This window comes from Paroedura picta, chromosome 7 (genome assembly GCF_049243985.1).
Source record: "Paroedura picta isolate Pp20150507F chromosome 7, Ppicta_v3.0, whole genome shotgun sequence".
Classification (NCBI taxonomy): domain Eukaryota; kingdom Metazoa; phylum Chordata; class Lepidosauria; order Squamata; family Gekkonidae; genus Paroedura; species Paroedura picta.
In genome coordinates this window covers 78,792,165-78,810,837 of record NC_135375.1, presented here as the reverse complement: position 1 = coordinate 78,810,837, position 18,673 = coordinate 78,792,165, and the positions used below count along the sequence as shown (strand labels likewise).

Sequence of the window (18,673 nt, the reverse complement as noted above, 5' to 3'; positions counted from 1 at the left end):
AAGATGCTGGCAGGTGACCAAGTCTTTGTGTTTTTTGGTCAACAACATGAGTACTTAGAATCCAATGCCCAATGGGATCTTTGTGTTTCCAAGGCTCATGAAGGTCCATCACATTAAAAGGCACAAGGGTGTTTGTTGGGGAACATCACACCTGTGATGGGAGTCTCCTGCTTAAAACAGGTTTTCTGTTGGCTCCTGTGCTGAACTTACGTGCAGCCATGTAAGCATAACCATTTTGCAAAGCAAGCCAAAATGTTTAACATTGAGCCTCAAAGTTGTGTTTGTTGCTACGTTTTTATAAATTCTACTTGTTTGGGAAGAAAACCTTCACTTCTTGATTCATTTAATGCCTAACTGTTGTGTTTGTATGTATGGCCATGAGACCCCTATTTTCTCACAGAACGATGTTTAACATGGTTCTTCCTCGACAGAAGGATACATATTTTACTTCTGCACTTGGAAGTTATTCATTTTTTGCTCAAAGGTGTTAGTTATCAGTTATAATGGAGAAGAAGAAACAGGGAAGCTGTCCAATGTAAGCTTGAATGGGTTTGACTTCCTTCCTTAATGAAACAAAAAGAAATATCCAAGCTGTGACAAAGCAGATTTTTTTTGTACACTGGCCAGTAGGTGGCAGTAATTGTACAGATGTTGTCATTTAGTCTAGAAGGGAAAAAAGCCACATGCCTTTCAGTTCCTGGATAGCTCGCCGTGATCGTATAGTGGTTAGTACTCTGCGTTGTGGCCGCAGCAACCTCGGTTCGAATCCGAGTCACGGCAGGAAGGAGCTTCTTTTGTTTTTAACTTAAATTTCAGTTCTTTACAACAGTGAGCTTTCCATATTTAAAATAGTCAGTACAAAAAGAAACTTGACGTGCAGATAATGGGAATATTACTTGAATAATGTTGAATAATCCCTTTGCAATAGTTGCTTCATTAATTGTTAATTGTATATTTTTATTATGCGTTATTATTACTTATTTATCATGCAGAACATACAGCTTTATTATGGTATTCATTATGGAATTATAATTATTTTATATACAATTATATGTTTTATTGTAATCCACGCTGAGTCATATGAGATAGGGCAGAATATAAATGTAACAACAGTAATAATAAAATATTAATAAATCACTGAAGTTTGTAGGATATGCAATTAAAACATTTTAATGGTGCTGAATGTACCTAATTTACAAAAAGGGGGATGTGGTATGAAAATTATGCTTTCATGGACTTTTGAAGACTTGGAGGAGGGGAAAATGTTTTCCAGTGTGCATCGCTTTGTTTTGTTATATGGATTGTACTTAGCTACCAGATTGGCTACATATCCCTTCTATATAAAAATTGTGTGTATGAGTGTGTGTGTGTGTGTGTGGGGGGGGTTATATTAATATTGACATGTGCAAGACAGCAATCTTCTGTCATTTATGGCAGGGGTAGTCAACCTGTGTTCCTCCAGATGTCCATGGACTACAATTCCCATGAGTCCCTGCCAGCAAAGTTGACTACCCCTGATTTATGGTATGCCATGCCCATTCCAAGTCATAATATAGGTTTCTTTTTGGTGATGTATCAGAACTAGGTATCTTACTGTAACTTCCTGCTTCCCTACATGGTGCTGTGCCCCAAAAGTGGGCTTCCTGTGCTGGAAAGAGTTTGGAAGGAATGAATTGGCAACTTTACTTTTTTACAAGGCAAGATAAAATTGCTCCTCTTTTGCCGTGACTCGGATTCGAACCGAGGTTGCTGCGGCCACAACGCAGAGTACTAACCACTATACGATCACGGCAAGCTACGGGACAGGCTACTGGGGATAGCTTATTCAGTAAACTACTCTAGCAGAGCTGTGGGACTATTGCCACCTAGTGTCACTTATTGGTTATGATGTTGATGTGCCCAACTACATTTCTGTGGAAACAACCTTTTGCCAGTATTTATAAACCATACACTCCTGTTTATTTTGTTGCAATATACAGCTATGACTGCTCCTCAGGGCTTTTTTTTTTTTTGTCTTTTGCATATTAATCTATTGGGGGTGCTATCTGATCATCACTTTATTATTGCGTTCATAATGACAGGAGAGAAAGCTTGGCTCCTGACATGGAATATACTGTACAAAACAAAAGCATGATAGGTTCAGTTTCTATCATCATTCTCATTTTTTAAAGACAAAATGGGGGATATGTAAGTAATGGGCCTCCATATATTCTTCATTTCTAAATGTACTAATCATAAATAGTTTCACAATTCTGTCTATGTTGTCATCAGCATCTAAGAATTAGATGAAAAATAGATGACATTTTGAGGGGGCACACTTTTCAGTGATGATAAAGTTGAAACTCAAAGTACTGTTTTATCTCAGCTCTAGAAAATATGGCTTAAGAAATAGGGAACGAATAGAATAAAGAAGAAAAAGAGGGTTTATATCAAAGTGGGGTATATAAGAAGAAAACAACCAAAACAAAACACCTTTGTGTATAAAGTAAATTACTGTCACGTGAAAAAGGAGAACATGGCATGGGAGGAGAATTCTGTGGAGAGAATGCCAGAATTATAAAGGCCATGTGGGTGACCTACAAGGACTTGTGGGGTGACCTCATATTCCTTTGAATCCACTAACCCACTGTTTCTTCTTTCCTTCCTTCTGGCAGCCGCCATATCCTCTCCCCTTTAACTGCTTTCCACCTATCCATCTCCCAGCCAGCCTACCTTTTATCTGACCCTTATTTCATTTACACTCTATCTCTCTAGTGGGGGGCCAATACAGCTAACATTGTTCTCCTGTTCTCCATGTTATCCTCACGGCAACCTATGAGGTAGGTTAGGCTGAGAGTATATATTAACCCGAGGAACCAGGTAGCTTCTGTGGCAGAGAGGAAATTTGAGCCTAGGACTCCCAGTTACAAGTGTGAAATTTTAACCACCACACAAATAATGAGCAGTTAGACCTATTAGTGGTTGCTGCCAGGCCTAGTCCATTAAGACTGTCAATATTGTTGTGGTTGCCTAGTAACCCTCACAGTGGCCACTAAGATCTCAGAAATCATCTAGTTCTTAAAGGTACAAGTGCTGCTTCTTTTTTTGCTCTTCCTACCCCCTTATTTTTGGTTGCTTAGATTTTAGATTTTTCTCCAAACTTGGATCTTTCTTGGATTTGTATAAAGATTTGTCTCGTCAGTTTGAGGTTCTCATCTCCAAGTTTAAGTATCCACATATGGAGCCATATTGATAATTAGATATATTAGATAGAGAATTAGATATTTTGATGGAAATATGAACTAGAAAAGAAGCATTGGGGGGGAAGCGAGACAAAAAGATAAACAATTACAAGAACTGGAGCAAGCCAGGCCCCTTCCTAAGCACAGTTTGTATATTTCTAGCTCCACTTGAGGGTGCCATAAGCCAATCTACACTATTTAATTAATTATATTAATTAAAACATATCTTGCTTTCCACCTGGTCACTGAGACTCACTTCAAATAGCATAGAATAAAGAAGATTACTGAGAGAACTGTAAGGCTAAAGGAATAAAAGAAGAATGTAGCTAGCTCTCATAAATGGTAGAACACATGGGAAAAGGCAGAACCTACTTCCTGCCAAGCAAACTAGATATGAAGGATAGAGGCAGTGGAGTGGTTAGACTAGACCTTGGGAACCCAGGTTCAAATCCTGAGGACAGTCCACATTAAATAAAATGGGATTTACTTCTGAATAAATTTGATTAGGAATGCTCCCTTATGCATTAAGTTCACCATGTGATTTTTGTATCAGTGATTCTCTGTCTGCCTAATTTATCTCAAAGGATCCGGGGGAGGGGAACTAGTATGTACACATTCTAAACTTGTCAAAAAAAATGTGGTAGAGAAAACCCAGTCACCAGATCCAGTTTCTACATACGATTAAGTGCATAGATTTTGCATGTGAATCTGTTGCTGTGTATCAATTTTCCCTTATTCTTGACCAGTATACCAGGAAGCCCAGCAATGGTTAGTTGTTCTTATACAGTTCTTCTTATACAGTAACCCAACCAATGTTATTAATGGTCAAACTATGAATGGTATTAATTTATGTATAAAATCACTCCCAACCCTTTCTGGAAATTTTACCTTTATCCTGAGGCTGTTAGAGCCTTGAGAGCCCTAATTGGGTGGGAGCCAGTAAACCACAGAGTGTGAGGCAAGCTCCTTACGCAGTCTTAAAGAAAGGATAACAAGACTACTGTCAGATTACCAATGGACAGCACTTCAACTTGATCTAGCAAGGAAGCAGTTTCCCAGGAAACTGCATTTGCCCTGGAATACCGTCACCAAGGATGGCTTGGTACTACCAAGTCAGGTAACAACCCCAAATTTCGCATCAGAGCCTTTTTGCTCCATCCTCTTCTAGGGTCACAGGAATAGGATGGTAACTGGGTTCTATCACAAATATATTACTTTCTTAATTCTTACAAAATGATTTTTTTTTAAGATTTACAGTTTTGATTGACATAAGCATAGAGACCTGGGGTTCTGATTCCCTGAAGAGTCTCTAAATTATTTATTTTGCAGCTTAGGCTAAGAGTTTTTAAATTTTCACTTGCAAGCCGCCTTTCTTTGACAGAAAGGCAAAGTATAAATCCCCTTAATAAATTTATGTTGCCAACATTTGTAAGCCTCTAGAAAGCCACCAAAACTGATTTTACTTCCTTTTCTGAAATCCATTTCTGATATTATCCATCCAAGATACAAAAGCTCTTTTTTCTATTATTTTATGGAGAATGCAACTGGGAATAGAGATTCTCTTTGAATGCCAGTTCTCTATAACTCACTTTTTAGTTTGCTAGGTATAAAAATGCCAAAAATTAAATAGCATGATTCGTTCATGACCTGGAAGCTGTATTTTTTATTTTTGAAAATTAAGCCAGCTCAAAGCTGGATTAGAGACAGCACATCTCTCAGCAACAGGCATGTAGGATCAAAGCAAGCCATCGTTCCACCTTGGCTGGAAATCTTGTTCTTTATACATAGATCTGATTCATACCCATGGATGGCTACAATCACAGCCATCTGTTTTAAATTAATAACAGTAAATCATCTTGCATGTAAATCAATCATACCTCGAAGCACCAGAGGATAAGTGAATCAAGCAAACCAAGACTTTGTTGGGCAGTTCACATAATATACCGTCATCCATTTTTCTCACAGTATTGAAATCATATTTGGGCAGCTCAGGAGCTTTTCCACATCCATGATGTTCTAATGGTACAGTCACAATTAGACTACATAAGCAGTGGGTGGCAAGAAACTAAATATGGCATTTTAGACAGTGTCTATTTTCAAAAAGAGGAGATGCAGGATGGATCCCAGGCTGTCTGACCAGGTTTCTGTTGAGCTGCTGAAGGAAGACAAATTATGCCCATTAATTCTTAAGTTGAAGCTTTCTCTGACCCATTCACATTGAGGAGGTTCTTGGATTCCAGGCTAGTTTTCTCTCAATTCTCTCTCTCTCCCAATCTTCATGTGATGGCACTTGTTTGGACGGTGAGCTTCTAGATGGGGCCTGGAGACCTGGAATAACAATTCATCTGCAGAGAAAATGGCTGTTTTGAAGGGAGGACGTGATGTTATTATAGACGGCTGTCCCGCCTCTCCTCTGAGATCTTCAAGAATTTCTGGATATTTCAAGGCCAGATTCAGAATCTGCTTAAACCTGTAGTCCTAAATATATACTGCTTAGAAGACACATAACTTTGTTTCATGGCAAAAGTATGACTGACGGACAGATTGCGGCAAGATCCATGTCTGTGGCTAGAAATTTGCTGCTGTTTTAACATTACTTCACAGGTTTCAGGTCCAGCACTACTGAGCCATGGTGATAGGCCATGCAAAACACACTCACTTTCATGAGGAAAAACAGATCCAGTGGGTAGCCATGTTGATCTGAAAGAATAGAACAAAGTTCAAGTCCTTTAGACCAACAAAGTTTAATTCTGGGTATAAGCTTTCATTTGCATGTATACTTCATCAGGTATATAGAAACAGTTCTCCGCCAGCCTTACATTTAGGTGGCAGGGGGGAGGGGGGTTAGTTGTCAGGAAGGTCTAGTTGGAGTCAAGATGCATAAGTATAGCTATGAATAGATTAAAGCAGTTGTTAAGATCTGGGAATGGCAGCAAATTAGCATACAAATAGAATAGTTAACACAAGTTTGAGTACAAAGTTTTACTCTGGGCCCAAGTGAGAACTGAGAGGCATAGCATGTGTAGTGATGTAAGAATCCAGGGCTAAACAGAGATATTAACTTTGTTCCATGGGAGAAAAAATATTAGTGCACGGATCTGGATGATGAATGTAAGAGCCCTGCTGGATCAGGTTGTAGCCATCAGATACATCTATGAAACAGTGCAAATGTCTAATATGCAACTTGACCCAGAACATTAAGAAATCCTTTGCCTTTGTTATACCTATTTTCTTACAGATATAAAATCAGAGCATACTGGAAGAAAGCTAAAATTATATTTCCATACCAAATTCTATGGCGTAAAAAAATTACCTAAATCTGGTTAAACTATTGTTTCTATCTCCAGCTTGCTTTAAATGGTCCTTTTCCCCGAGGGACACGCATTTCAGGGGCTAGAAAGAGGTTTCTGGCTGTTAAAAACCTTTAATCTCCAGTCTACAGTCAGGAGCCAAGAATGTGCAGAGTGATTGTGACTTGAGGATTCCAGATGAGTAGCTATGTTTTGAAGTCTGTAGAAGCTAAACAAGATAGGAGTTCAGTGATCCCTTAAATCAGTGGTCCGCACCCTTTTACAGGCTGCGGACTGGCGGCAGTGGATAGGGTGATTGCCCGGCCGCGCATGCGCTGCTGCGCATGTGTGTTTGCGCCTGCGCAGCCAAAACGTGCATGCGTGAAAGTGCCGCACATTTGTGTTTTCGGCTGCACATGGCGAAAACGCGCATGTGTGGCCCTGCTTCCGTCTCCCCCCCTCCCACAAAAAGAAGCTTGCCAGGCCGCAAGCTTGCGGCCTGGGAAGTTTCTTACTGCGGGGGGGGGGCAGGGAGAGGGAGCTGCGGCCCAGTGCCAGGGCCTTCACTGCCCGCCACTGGGCCGTGGCCTGGTGCTTGGGGACCACCGCCTTAAATGACTAACCCTGCTTATTCCAGCGTTAGTATTCACGAATAAGAGCTTACTTCCTCAGGTACGTAGATCTGCATGCGTCTGACGAAGTGAGCTCTGACTCTCTCGTAAGCTTGTGTTGGAATAAATTCTGTGAGTCCTTAAGGTGCCACTGGACTCCTGTTTTATTTTCACAGTAACTGAGAGAATCCAATCTCAAACAGCATGTTCTTTAAAATGAAGCAGTTGCATTTTGTAGCATCTTACCCAATTTACATTTTTGTTTACGGATCACGCTTCTGTTATTCAAACCTTTCTGTCAGACAAATCTCTAGAAGGCAAAAGCTATTTATGTAAGGAGGTTTCTTTTTAAAAATTCTTAAAACGATGACTATAAGAGGCCTTTTAAAATGCTGACTTTTTGTTGTTGTTGTTATGTGCAAAGTCGTGTCCGACCCATCGCGACCCCATGGACAATGATCCTCCAGGCCTTCCTGTCCTCTACCATTCCCCGGAGTCCATTTAAGTTTGCACCTACTGCTTCAGTGACTCCATCCAGCCACCTCATTCTCTGTCGTCCCCTTCTTCTTTTGCCCTCAATCGCTCCCAGCATTAGGCTCTTCTCCAGGGAGTCCTTCCTTCTCATGAGGTGGCCAAAGTATTTGAGTTTCATCTTCAGGATCTGGCCTTCTGACTTAAAATCCAGCAAATAAGTTATTTACATCAGGAAACAAGCTCCTTGTGGAGGTTATTGAAAATAACACCATTGGTCAGCTATTATCATGTGATGAGCTATTCCAGTCTAGTGAGTCACTATGTTGATTGGGGTTGCGTCTCATCTAGATTTCCATGGGGCAAGGAAGGAAGCGATTTTCAGCAATTCCTCCCTCCCGTGGTAACCCAAAACACACCCTGAGGAAAGCCCAGGAATAACTGGGGGGGGGAGGTACTTAGAGGTCTCAGTGGGAAGATGGATTTGCAGAACTCTCCCTCTCTTGGTACCTATGGAAATCAAGGTGGGACCCAAGCCTTTGTCCTGCAACTGCAAGTGTCTAAAAATAAAATACTGCAGGAGTGTGGGGACACCCTACCCATTTGGTGACATTTGCTGATATAAATGCATCCACCTATAGGTGTATACTTCATGCAGCTGGCAGGTAAAACAACTTAAAGCGCATGCATATTGTGGTATGGTTGTACCATGTGGTATCCATAAAGTGTACACTGGCCTTAAGAACAGAGATAGTGTGGATTTTGTCTTTATTTGTGAATTGTGCAAAATGGTACAACTTAGTCTTTCTCAGGTTAAGTTTTCTCAGTATAAAAATCAACAATAACAAGCTACAAAACGGCCTTCTGCTTTTCTCTTTTGTGGCTTGACTGCTGGTGATCATTGCCTCTCTAATTTCCAGGGTCTGCCGTAAGGTGTTATGGGATGAGGCACATTCATGGCGTTTCTTCCTGCTTTCATAACCTCCGGGATGTGATAGATGGGTCTCTAAAAATCATCTTCTTTGCTGCATTCTCAGAATGACACTCCCTCCCAGAATCTTCTGTCTTTGTACTATCAGCAGCAACATGCTGCCCGCCAGCTGTAGCACATTATTACTCATATATGGCACAACAAAATCCTGCCTATAAAAACTTGACTCTCCGCCAGCTATGCAGTGGTGCTTCCATTCCATGATTAGACACACAAGAAGCGTTAGGGTCACAGAGAGACAAGTCTTGCCTGCAACGGACTCTTTGTTTTGCTGCCATGAATGTTTATAGTAAAGCTGCATGGCCACCATGCTTACCTGTGGTTATCTGCTCCTGGCAACTGTTTTTGAAAGAATGTTTAGCTATTACTGCTGCGCGCAGTCAATGTTTATCCCACATTATGCTGTATTTTTGCAGGGAAAAAAATACCATTAATTCCATAAACATCTGGAGATGGAAGAGATAGCAAACAGTGATGCGAGCTTACTCATATGGGGCCTAATCAAAAGCCCTATAAAATTGATTAAAAACCTGTCATTGATTTCAACAGTTCTTTCTACAAGGCAGGTAAAGTTGTGTGTAACCCACTGAGTTCACGGGAGGCTTGCCTGAAGGGTGTCAGCATGTGCTGTAGAATGGTCAGCAGAAAAAGGGGGATCAGAAGTCAATGGACAAATTTCACTTTGTGATCTCAAGCATGCTGGTGTGAATGCTTTGGAAGATGATCACATGCTTCTTCAGCACCGATTACGCACTGGGAACTTCACTGCTCCAGCTCCCGTGCAGGAGCACAGATAGCGGGTGGATGAAGTGCACCAGGCCAAATGCTCGCCCCTGTGGGTGCAGGAAGAGGTGGGGCAACCTGCCACGACTAAAACTCCAGCCTTCAGCCTGGCATGAAACCTCCAGTGCGTAAACGGTCCAGGGGACAGAACAGCAACTGTGGTAGATCAGACCAGTTGACCATCTGGGCCAGCGCCCTGTTGCATGGAGTGCCAACCAGATGCACAGACCCTTGTTATTTTCCCAGTCTCCAGAGACAGTTCAGCAATGTTATACTCTCATTGACCAATTCCTATTTCATGTTAGTATGGGATTGACTCCCACTCCCTAAATTGACATGTAATAGATTTAGAACTTTCTGTTCTATGTTGACAGCTTGACTTCCTAATTGGCTGAATTGTAGTGATGTTACAGGAGGTTCACAAATAGTTTTACTCCTGAAGAAGAAAGCTCAGTCATGGATGTTGTAAATCAGCAAGAAAATGTTGCTATTAAAAACAAAAATGCATGACACAAGACTTCATAGAGTACCACTTTAGTGATGGTACCACTTTACGCTGCTCTGTTTCGGCCTCACTTGGAGTACTTTGTTCAGTTTTGGGCACTCCAATTGAAGAGAGATGTTGACAAAGTGGAACATGTCCAGAGGAGGGCAACAAAGATGGTGAGGGCTTTGGAGACCAAGACATATGAAGAAAGGTTGGGGAAGTTTGGTCTATTTAACCTAGAGAGGAGATGACTGAGAGGGGATCTGATAACCATCTTCAAGTATTTAAAAAAGTGTCATATGGAGGATGGAGCAGAATTGTTCTCTTTTGCCCCAGAAGGACAGACCAGAACGAATGGGATGAAATTAATTCAAAAGAAATTCCATCTAAACATCCAGAAGTTCCTGACACTTAGAGCGGTTTCTCAGTGGAACAGGCTTTCTCAGGAGGTGGTGGGTTCTCCATCTTTGAAAATTTTTAAACAGAGGGTAGATAGCCATCTGATGGAGAGGCTGATTCTGTAAAGGCAAAGGGGTGGCAGATTACAGTAGATGAACGATTGGGATGTGAGTGTCCTGCATAGTGCAGGGGGTTGGACTAGATGGCCCATGAGGTACCTTCCAACTCTATGATTCCATGATTCTATGATTCTAGGACTGAAAAGGCCTGGTTGAGGCCAGTTTGATTTCTTTAGGGCTGAGGATCCTAAGCAGACTTTGATTGCTGGATTGTACTGCTCTTTTGGAGTGGCAAGTAGGCAAAAGAAAGAGGAAGATCCCTTCCCAGAAGGTCTAGGACTGTGTGCCTCAGGGAAGGTTAGGAGACAGGGTTTAACTACCAATGGTTAGAGAAGACTGGAAGCAGAATGGAAATGGGAGGGGGAAGACCTCACTAATGGCTTAGAGAAAACAAGGATTGTGTGTTATTGGTGGCAGGCAATAACAAGGGCTGAATTTCAGCCATCGGCAAAATCTTAGATTGTAAGCATCTGTAGGAATCTGTATCCTTTCCTATCCCAAGGTCTTATACGATGTTGTATTCTTAAAATAGTATAAAATAAAAATAGAATAAAATCATTTTAATAAAGATAATTAGACGATGACCAGCAATAAACATCGTGCTTTTATAAATGGGTTCTGGTAATCTTCACTTGAAACATTATGATAACACCATGATTGCACTTTCCTTACCTTGTACTTCTGCATCCTCCAGTACAGGGTTGCCAGCTCTGGGTTGTGAAATACCTGGAGACTGGGGTGGAGCCGGGGCAGGGAGAGACTTCAGTGGAATATAATGCCATGGAATCCACCCTCCAAAGCAGCTATTATCTCCAGGGAAACTGATCTCTTTTGCCTGGAAATGAGCTATAATTCCAAAGGATCCCCAGGCCTCACCTGGAGACTGGCATCCCTACTCGAGTCCCAGTACAAAATGGCAGAACCATTGAGGAACCGTGATGCTACCAATAGCATTGCTTATCGTATTGGTATTGCAGCCAGAATTCTTTATGCAGATTCTTAGCTGAGATGCTGGAATGGTGGCTGAGATCGCACTGTTCTTTCTGACACTTTCATGAGTAGCTAAAGACCTACTTCACATGATCAAAAAGGCAAAACCCTATAGATACAAAGATACACTCTCTTTGAATTAAGGGTTTGGATTGTTGTAAGGCAAATAACAAACATTTTTCTTTTTAAATGAGTAAGTTGGTGCTTAAGTTTTCTCATGCACTTATTGAAAACTTTTCTGCTGAAATGTATGGTTTGGAACCCTCCCAGTCAGTGTATCTAAACATTTTCTTGCTTACATTAAGACAATAAGTAGCCTAGGCTTCAATTGACTGTTTCTAATAAGAATAATATTAGATTTTTTTTGGGGGGGGGAGATATACTCAGCTTTCACCTCCCTTTTTAAGGATCGGTTCTACATGAAAGGTCCCCCCCCTTTATTTTTATTGGAAAAATATTTGTAGAGAATACTTTATTTCACAAAGCTCCTATCACTCCTTGGCAGTTAGCTACAGGGTAATGAATGGCTGTGAGGTTACCACATTATAAATCAATCAAGGAGTTCATGTGAAATCACACAGGAAACCTCCAGAGTGAAGCATGAGCACTTATTACTAACATCTGATTCCTGAGATTAATATGTAGGATAGGGTTGGAAAGGAACCCAAAAGAACCTCGAGTAAATTATGCAGTTCCTACCTGATGATGCTGAACACAGAGAATTATTGTTTTAATCACGATCTTCAGGGGGATAAAGCAATAATCAATTATTTTTCATTTTAGCATGGTTTGGACAGGTTCTCAGCCAGAGTAATTTGGAATCAAGAAATTGTTTGCCTTAGTTGAATGGGCAAAGAAAATGTAGAACAGAACGCATGCTGAAATCCCAGCATAAGCTTTATTCCTTATTAACTGGAAGCAATGCATTTATCTCAACTTCTTCCCCTATGGTAGTTGTGAGCACATTGTTGCCTGGATGTTTGCATGCCTGCCAACTCTATTCCTTTACCATGGTGGTGGCATGATGGAAGTGAAAGCACAATGTTGTCGGTCAATTGGGAACTAGCTGATCCAGTCTCTGGGCTCAGAACAGAGGGAGATCCACAGTGTGTTCCTACGCATCCATCAACTTCCATGGACCCAGAAGGGTGTAGTGAAGCTTAGGATGGTCCTGCAAATCAGTCTGTTTCCCTGAATGCTTCTTAAGTTTCTCATTGATCCACAACATGGTGCTGTGGAAAAACAATAGAGTTGGTGAGTTGGGTCTGTGTGCAGTACGAACAAGCCACAGCTACACTACCACATATTTCAATCTGCCATTGTTTGATAATCTCCCTCCCCTTGGAACTATCAAAACCAGGGGGTCATCAAATAACTGGCAGGATGCTATATAAGCCCTGATATGCTTCATGCCAAAGGGTGCTCCAAAATTTGCCTGTTGTCTTCTCTGGAAGAGGTTCTTATTATTTTTTTGAGAATCCAGGGCAGGAAGTTGTGTCTATATTTAGCTCAACTATAGGAGGGCCATAGCAGGTGACACTAGGACCCAAGTACTTGGGGTGATGTGAGAAGCATGGATTGGCTAGCAGCTATGTCAGCTGCCTCCAGGAGTGAGAGAAGTGGAGCTGAGCTCAGGTTGCAGCCATCTGGCCGGCTGCTGGAATGATGTTCAAAATATGGAGGGCAGCGGAAAGTATTGAAGCAGATTTTGTTTTAAGTGCAGTGATTCCTGAGAGCCAGTGTGGTGTAGTGGTTAAGAGTGGTGGATCTAATCTGGAGAACTGGGTCTGATTCACACTCCTCCTCCCCATGAATCCAGCTCTGTGGCCCAGGGCCAGTCACAGTTTTCTCACCACTCTCTCAGCCCCACCTACCCCACAGGGTGTCTGTTGTGAGGAGAGGAAGGAAAAGCTATTGGAAGCTGCTTTGAGACTCCTACGGGTAGGGAAAAGCGGGATATAAAAACCAACCTTTCGATGTTACCTCTGCATACAGCACTCAAGTTTTACAGAGAGGTAGAGTGGTAGAGTTTATTGATGCTAGTAAGGGGTGTTTTGGACCGAGTAATCTCCCCACACCACTCCTGTGCGCCTGTCTTTCATTCACCTGTAATTTAGGCTGAAGAAACTCCTTTTCATTACATGCTACTCTACTGAGAGCAGGCAGGTAAGCTAATATCAGCAGAGGTATGCTGTGTCTCCCTTCCTAGCACTCTTTCTGCTTGAATTCTGAACAGTGACCTTCCTGTAACACAGTTGCAAGCCAGTTTGGCTGTACACTTCCTCATTGGAATTCCAAAGACGTGGATTGGCAGGAACTTTCCTTCCTTCTATACTTTTAAATTAAAAACAAATAAAGGCTTCTCCCTAATGGCCTTTTAAGCACAGCGACTGTGGAGCGATTCACTGCTCTGTTGTGTCTTCTGGACCACAAGTGTTCATAGCAAGCCACAATTTTGTATTTTTGCATATCGAGATTTGAAGCAGATGACCTAAAACCTGTGCCCCACTCCTTATTTATTTGGGCTTTGTTACACTTTGTAATAAAATACTTTTGACAATCACTTAAATTGCATTTGCATTATCTTTACTGCCTTCTCTACCAACTAGCCCAGTTTTCTCTCCAATAGGAACCCAGTGTTGCTTGGGACATTGTTCCCTCTTTGTCCATTTTATTTTCACAGAAACAGCTCTGGGAGGTAAGTCAGGCTGAGAGAGAAAATCATTGGCCCAAGGCCACCCAGTAAGTGTCTGTGGTGGAATGGGAATCCCACAGCCTAGTTCACCACTCTAATTACTATACCATAGTGGCTCTCAATGGTACCTTCAGATACTGTTACCATCCTCCAAGTGAAGCCTGGAGTTCTACCCGAATTACAAATGATCTCCTGACCACAGAGGTCAGTTGTCCTACAGGAAATGGTCACTTCAGAAGCTGGACTCCACAGCATCACATCGCTGCTGAGCTTGCTCCCCTCCCCAAACTCTGCCCTCCACAGGCTCCACTTCCAGTTGTCCAGGACTTTCCCAAGTCAGAATTTCCAGCAGAGATAAGCAGCAGCGCTGATAACAACACAAATCAGTTTTAAAATCAACAATTCCCATTAAAAACCCAATCCATAAAACTACTTACATTAAAAACAAAGCCACGGGAATATCAAAATACAGCAGGGAAAGGAAAGTTCTTAACCAGCACAAAGGAACACTTTCCTTAATAGGTAGGTGGTGGTGCACTGGCCATTAGAGATGTCTTAGCGGCAAAGTGTTCCAAAATTTTGTAGTGGTTCAATATTCCAGAATCCCACCATTGAGAAGGTACAGCGAAACACCATTGAGAAGAAGCACTAAACAGCACCTCCTCTACAGGTCTGAGTGGCATACACATGTAAATGTTAGCAAGGGAAGGAAAGTGTTCGTTCGTTCATTCATTACTTTTATTGGCATTCCATAGCATTATAGCATATAAAAGAGAATTGTCAAGCAGCTGGAAATAAACAGCAACAACAAAACAAATTGCAATAGGAAATGCTAAAAAAGCTTAGATCTAACTTTTGGGGCCATTCCGCACAGCGTTAATGTTGCTGAAGTGTTACCATTTTGTAACGCTATTTATTCTTTGTTATTCACGACGTCGTACACAATCTGCAACACTCCCACAAAAATCACTTTGTTGTAGTGACTTTTGGGGAATCCCCAAATTGGGGAATCCCCAAATCCACAAAAGTGGATTCCCCCTAAAAAAACGCTGGACTCTTGAGAACAACCTGCAACACATCCGAAAAAGACATGTGCGTTTTCAGTATAGCGGTAGCAAGCATGTCCTTCCTTAATTTCTCGCACCCGAGCTTCCAGTGCCGCGATTGCCATTCCCCCCCCCCCAAACCAGCAAAAGCAACAAATAAGTGATGCTTCTTTGGCTGAAATCCCTCCACAAGCAATTGTCCGTAAAGTTTCCAAGCACAATACAGCCCCCCGTTTGACACTGCCTGTAATTTCAACCAGAAATAGCACGGGAGGAGGGGATTTTTTTTTTCTTTCAGAGCATTTAAACGAATAAGCGCCAGCTCCTAAGCCAGCGAAAAAGGTCTTTCTGATACATCGAATGAACGAATATGCGTTGCTACTGGTGTTTTCGTGTTTTTAAAAACAGTTTTTAAAAGGAAACACGAACACAACAGTTAATTGGCTTCTGTTTGGTTGATGGCCAGGGGAGGGAGAAAATGCCGAAAAATATCGCCTCCTTTGTTTCGATTTCAGCGAGACCGGAAACTTGGCCATTACGAGAGCAACACCTTTTTTCCGATTGAACCGGCTGTGTGCGTTACCAAGACCTGCTGCTTTTGCTTCCAGCGCTTTTCAATAGCGCTCAGATTTAGCGACAGTGACCGTTGTGCGGAATGCCCCTTAAAACTTCCTCCAAAATTTTGCAGCTGTAGATGTAATTTCAGGTGAAGAGTCACTTAGTAAGTATTGAAATGCACTTTTCCCTTTTACAAATCCCTTAGAATGCAATACAGAATAAGAAATTCTTCATGAGGAACCTCATGAAGCTGGCAATCAAGAATGATGTGTTGTGTTGAGTCTGGTAAATTTACAGAGCATAAACATAACCTCTCCTGAAGTGGAATCTCCAGATATCGCCCAGCTAGCACCTTAGAGGGGGGAAGGAAAGCAAGTAATAACCAAACTGAATTGACAATCCAGTGAAGGTCTTGCATTAAACTGAGAAATGTGCAACCCCATTTCAGAGTTACTGATAGGAAAAAAGCCTTTTGTGAATGTTATTTGAGGTAGCAGAGAAATAATTTCAGTTGTCTATTCACCAGCAGGTGTCTCCAGAACCCCCCTGTTGTCTTTTCATGAGGTTTAAGGGTTCTTGGTATTCTGATCTAGAAAGGCCAAGTGAACTCCCTCCTCCCCCTATCCAGATATCTAGAGAACGTATTTTATTTTAGAAAGCAACAATAATTTTTGTGGAAGGACTCTCAGTCTTCTTGCTTGGGCCCCAGTGTATTTCACTTTCATGTTGCCATCAGAACTGGACATGGTCAACAAAATAGGGAGCTTTTTAACAGGTTAATTGTGTCCTTAATCTGTACACAGCAGGAATCCAAATGAATAGCTGGAATCCATTACATAGACTGGTATGATTTTCAAAAACACACAGATTGACTTTCTTAAGTGTTCAGGGATAATCTGTAGTTTGAGAGGTTGCCCCAGCCCTTTCGTGCCCTCACTCAGCGCCCTGTCTATTGGCAAGCAGAAAGCAGATGTAAAGGGCTGCATTTTATCAGCTATTTTGGAACAAATGCCTTACCATGTCCTTCACCTTGTTGTAAACATCTGGACATAGATTTATGGACCTCTCGTGAATATGTCAGCAAGTGGGAGCTTTGTGAAGCTCGGTTTAAGTGTGTGTGTTTTCTTATTGAACAAATTATGCATTTAAATGCACATCAAACACATTTTAGCTGTTCTCCCACCCCCACCCCATCCCAGCTGCGTCGAAAAAGCTTGTCCCATTTCCTCAAATATGATGAACATCACAAAAGAAAGGATCTGGAAGTTATTACAACATATTTAGAAGTTAAAAGGTAATCATAACGAAATCTCGCAGACAAGAGGCTCCATTCTCCTGCTAAGGTATGGAGAATGCTGTGCAGGGCTATTGTAGATGATTACTAAAAAGGAAATTCCTCGGTGCAATGATACAAAAGAAATGAAAAGAGGCAGGATGCCTGATTAACTTAGGCCTATTGTGCATCGGTTTATCTCATGTCAGGTTTTCTTTTTTGTTCTGCATTTTCCCTCATTGTGTACATCGGATTTTTTTCCTGTTCTGCATTGATTTTTTCCCTTTCAATATTTAATTCGCTTTCTGGTCACTGTTTTACTTGGATTTTCTGCAGAATGGTTTTGTGGCATTTTTTCTCATTTCACTTCCAAGCCAAAAGTAATTCAGAAGCATACAGATTCCCTCATATCTCCCCCTAACTTTTTCCAACCTCCCTTGGAGGCCACTCGATTGCTACCCTCTCCCCCCTTGATTGGTGTAGCTCCTCTATTATAATCTTTTAAAGTGCAGTCCATCACAACGGCATAAGGAAAACACTTGTGCACACCCCTCAGTTGCTCAGAACATTAGAGAGAGCATGCTTACTATTTTAAAAACAACAATCTGAATCCCCATGGTATGCATAATTAGTGGACACAAGTGACAAAAGAAGATGCCTGGCTATCCATACTGTATTGTGTATTCATTGAGTAGAGGGCAATAATTGATTTGAACAACTATAATTTGGCGCAAAGAATTAACAATTATCTCCTGCACGTAGACAGCATATTTATTTATTTATTTATTTGTTCTACTTCTTTGCTGCCACTTTCAGTACTAGCGGGCCTGCAGCAGTTCACAACTATATAAAACACATTAAAACAATAACTAACAACCATAAAAACCCCTTCCTCTCTCCCTAACCAACCTACCTTAATGCCAATATATATGGCTAAATTAATGATGGGACCATAGCCTGTCCTTGAGGCCCCTATTGAGTTGCCCACTTGGAATCAGAAATTTCTCTCTTCCTACATGATATTAAATAAGAAAGACACCAAGAGCCCTACATAATTAAGAAAATTGATATCTCTCCACAGAGCTCCTTGAGGTAGTTCATAAAGTAAAAAGAGTACAATAAAAACATTAAAAATCTTGTCAACAGTCAGTCAGAGAAAAATGGCACAAAATGTTTTTCAGATGGTATACAAGTCCTAAGGACAATGAGAAATCAGATAAAAATTGCAAAGGAAAATACTGGAAATGTAGGGGGGACCTTCTATCATGTGAGGTGGCCTTGTAATATATATATACTAGTAAACAAGCCCGCTGCAGCAAAATGCAGCGGGCGCTAGGCACTTACTGTCATCGTCGGCGGGCTGGGCGGCGGGCTGGGCGGCGGCTTGGGCGGCGGCGGCAGGCTTCTGGCGGCGTCAGGCCGGCAGGCAGGGAACCCCCGGCAGCCGCGCTTCGCGCAACTGCCAGGGGCTCCCTGGGGCGGCGGCCTGACGCGGTGAGAGGCGCTTCGCAATTGGTCCCTCCGATTGTCTGTCGTGAGGAAGGGTCCAATCCGGACCCTTCCTCATCACGGACAAAGCCCACCTCAAGGCCCCTTAACGAATTATTTAGTCCGTGGCGCCCGTGGCGCCACGGGCGGTTTAAAGATTGGAAAGAAATACACTGAAAAATGCAGAACATATTAAAGCTGAAATTCCCAATAGAAGCCAAGAACATGCTGTTAGGTGTTTGATATAACAA

General features: G+C 41.8%; 1 protein-coding gene, 1 long non-coding RNA gene and 2 other non-coding genes across 7 annotated transcripts in view; 2 read left to right on the top strand and 2 right to left on the bottom strand.

Moving 5' to 3' along the window:
* The window catches only part of NFIB (nuclear factor I B), a 340,661-nt gene that overhangs the window by 57,394 nt on the left and 264,594 nt on the right, over positions 1-18,673 (top strand). The window lies entirely within an intron of this gene.
* TRNAH-GUG (transfer RNA histidin (anticodon GUG)) lies at positions 709-780 on the top strand. Its single transcript has one exon. It is a non-coding gene; the product is annotated as a tRNA-His (tRNA).
* TRNAH-GUG (transfer RNA histidin (anticodon GUG)) lies at positions 1,721-1,792 on the bottom strand. Its single transcript has one exon. It is a non-coding gene; the product is annotated as a tRNA-His (tRNA).
* Positions 4,865-18,673, bottom strand: part of LOC143841163 (uncharacterized) — a 29,374-nt gene continuing 15,565 nt past the window's right edge. Inside the window, exon 2 of the long non-coding RNA XR_013232597.1 lies at positions 4,865-5,921. This is a non-coding gene — a long non-coding RNA (uncharacterized LOC143841163). The remainder of the gene's footprint in view (positions 5,922-18,673) is intronic.